The following is a 3,648-nucleotide window of genomic DNA, read 5'->3' on the forward strand; positions in this document are numbered from 1 at the left end:
AGATAAAAGCGAGCGAGCGAGCGGCAGGGAGGGAGGGGTTAAGGTGTGCGCGGGGATCTCTGGGAAATGGAGTCCTGTGACTGCCTGGAAACGCCCTTTCCCCACTCCACCCCAGTCGTGAAATGTTATGAGGTAGCTGTGTTGAGTCATTGCGTCATGGCTTCATTACTCAAAAGAGTAGCAGTTAAAACCAAGACAAGCCGGCGAGCAAAGGTGAGGGTTGGGGAGAGGTCCTACCCTATTTCATGTAAGAATCCTCACATTGTTACCTTTTGCCTCGTTTTTAATTGATCCCTTTGACAGACTGTTTCCCAACCCTTTAAAGTAAAGGTAAAGGGACCCCTGACCATTAGGTCCAGTCGTGGCCGACTCTAGGGTTGCGGCGCTCATCTCGCTTTATCGGCCGAGGGAGCCAGCGTACAGCTTCCGGGTCATGTGGCCAGCATGACTAAGCCGCTTCTGGCGAACCAGAGCAGCACACGGAAACACTGTTTACCTTCCCGCTGGAGTGGTACCTATTTATCTACTTGCACTTTGATGTGCTTTTGAACTGCTAGGTTGGCAGGAGCAGGGACCGAACAATGGGAGCTCACCCCGTCACAGGGATTCAAACCGCCGACCTTCTGATTGGCAAGTCCTATGATCTGTGGGTTAACCCACAGCGCCACCCGCATCCTCCCAATCCTTACACATATGCAATAACACCGTTATTGTTACATGCCATCTCTGAGCTGTGTGAGATTCAGGAGTCAAGGCACTTGCCCAGGGCTTGTGCTGCCTTTGGAGATGAGGCACAGCAGAGACTGCAGTGTCTTTATGGTATGTGGTTTATTTACCCATATATACAACCTGAGCCTATGATGGAGGGGCTTCCCGTGTTTCTCCCATTTCTGCAGCCTCCAATTCAAACTGCCAACCCACATTGTGCTCTGACTCCCTCTCTGCAGCCTGCCGCCTTTCACAGGCTGCAACTTTTCTTCTCTACCTCACATCTGGTAAACTGCAATCCTCAAGACAACACAGTGCTAGAAGTCCATCTCTCTGCTGTACAGAGTCTCTGCTAAAGGGTACGTTAAGCCTTTGTTTGCTTAACGGCTCAGCCATTACCTGCCTTCGCATGTCCCATATCCAGAATATTGCAGTTGGCAGCAGTGTCTGGGCAGAAATCAGCAAAATGTCTGGGAAAATCCGGACAGTGGTAGTGTCGTGTTTGCTGATTTTCCATTGGCCACTGCATTCCTCCCTCTGCTCTGTCCCCTTTTTGCCCCCCCCCAGCTCACTGTTTGAAATATGGCAACCCTATATATGTCTTCCAAGCAACATATCGTCCAAGCAACATATTTAATGAATAATCTTTTATTCATTAAATATATGTATTTTCCCCACAAATGCAAAATTTGTGGGGGAAATACCTATATAGATCACCCATGTGGGATAACTAATACAAGAATTGGCTGGATTCCTAGAATCAAAGCACAAAGCTAAACACACACTCCTGCAAGAGAAGAGCCCCCAGCAGAGTTTTAAAATCATAGAATCATGCAGCAGAGTGAAGTGTGATGAATATATGTTAGACCTTTTAATATTATGTTTATTCTGTTAGCAGAGCTTCCACATTTCTACCCCTCTTAGTACTGAACAGTCTACATACCTTTGTAAGTTTTAAAATGTTAGACTTACAAAGTTCCAAGGGTCGGGGTCCATGCATTTATCCAGGCAGCAGCAAGTCAACAGAGGCAGAAATCCTGAGATACAAAATACAGTGCAATAGCTCTAAGCACATGCTCTGAGCCTGTAGCGAGTAAACTCAGGCTCATCCTACCTCAGTGAGGTCACATGGTGAAAGAGAACAAGCAAAGAAGGAAAGTTAACTTCCTTCTAGGTGAGGGGCATGACCAAGTTGAGTCTAAGAATACAATTCTGTGGTCTTAACCCCTTCATACTTTAACTAGCCCTACACTTGCTAGCTACTGGTATGTTTGACTGCAATTTCCCACAAAATTAACCTCTGGCTTTGCCAATAAAAAGCCTGCCTGGTTTCTCTTTACTTCTGCTGCCTGCCTAACCAGGAACAGCTGTGTTTTTATTTTTAAGGAGTAGAACGGATCTGGGTTACAAGCCAGATTTTATGTTTTCAGAAATGGGGCGCAGCCATTCTTGATGCGAGAAGAATCAACTGATTTGAGAATCAGTGGAGACTATTTGTTTTTCCTGTGTAGCCCATAAACAATCTAGAACAGTGGTCCTGCCCCCCCCCCAGACCACTTGAAAACTGTTGAGGGTCTTGGTGGATCACTCAATTATTTTTCAGCCTATTGTAACAATTGTAATGTGCTGTTCTAGGTGTGGGTTGATTTTTAATTGTATTTTTACAGACCTCCCATGAACCACCAGAATGTCTGTGGACCATGGTTTGGGAACCCCTGATTTAGACCTATTGCAGACTTGTCCAAATGGCTGATCACCGGTTGATCCTGGTAGATTGCGGTCTTTCTCGATCCTTCTCGATCGCTGTATTTTTAAAAAAGAGGAGTGAATGTCTTCGCCCCCACCCCCTCGCCCTGTCCCTCCGTTGCGTCAAGTTTCATGGTGAGCAATTTATGTTTTTATACCTTTAAAAAGGCTCAGCAACTCTTTGCAGTCCTTCCGGAAAAAAGCTCAACAACTCTGGGAGTAGATCGCAGTCTCTTGGGAGTTTGATGTGCCTGATCCATTGCATATTTTTTTGGCCCCAAAGCATACTTTTGAAGAACTGGTTTCATTCTGATAATAATGATTAATGCCCTGTGGAACGCCCTCCCAGCAGATGTCAAAGCAATAAACAACTATTTTACTTTTTAAAGACAATTGAAGGCAGCCCTCTTTAGGGAGGTTTTTAATGTTTGATGCTGTACTGTTTTTAATATTCAGTTGGAAGCCGCCCAGAGTGGCTGGGGAAACCCAGCCAGATGGGCGGGGTATAAATTATTATTATTATTATTATTATTATTATTATTATTATTATTATTATTATAGCTCATTGCAGATTGATTCTGTTTTATTCCTCAGTGTGTCTATTTGGAAACATATGAAAACAAATATAGGCAGTCCTGGCAATGTCACCCCTGCCCAATGATGTTGTGGGTGGATGTTTACCAAGATCACAATCACCCTTCCTTCTTGGTTCACTTGGGGCGTATTCAGGGAGGAATTGGTATGGAGAACCTAGTCCAGGAGAGGGGTTTTAAATGCATGTCAAGTAACCACCACACACTCTCTCTCCAGTGTGGTGTAGTGGTTAAGAGCGGTAGACTCATAATCTGGGAAACCGGGTTCGTGTCTTCGCTCCTCCACATGCAGCTGCTGGGTGACCTTAGGCTTGTCACACTTCTCTGAAGTCTCTCAGCCCCATTCACCTCATAGAGTGTTTGTTGTGGGGGAGGAAGGGAAAGGAGAATGCTAGCCGCTTTGAGACTCCTTTGGGTAGTGATAAAGTGGGATATCAAATCCAAACTCCTCTTCTCTCTCTCTCTCTCTCTCTCTCTCTCTCTCTCTCTCTCTCTCTCTCCTGGATAACAGGATCTAGAATCAATTTAGACTGAAGCCAGCATGTTAAGGAAGAGCATGAACAATTTCAAACTGGAGGGGGGCAGTGTATTAGTGCATATG

The sequence above is a fragment of the Podarcis melisellensis genome (assembly GCF_964234715.1).
Source record: "Podarcis melisellensis genome assembly, chromosome: 3".
NCBI classification, from domain to species: Eukaryota; Metazoa; Chordata; class Lepidosauria; order Squamata; family Lacertidae; genus Podarcis; species Podarcis melisellensis.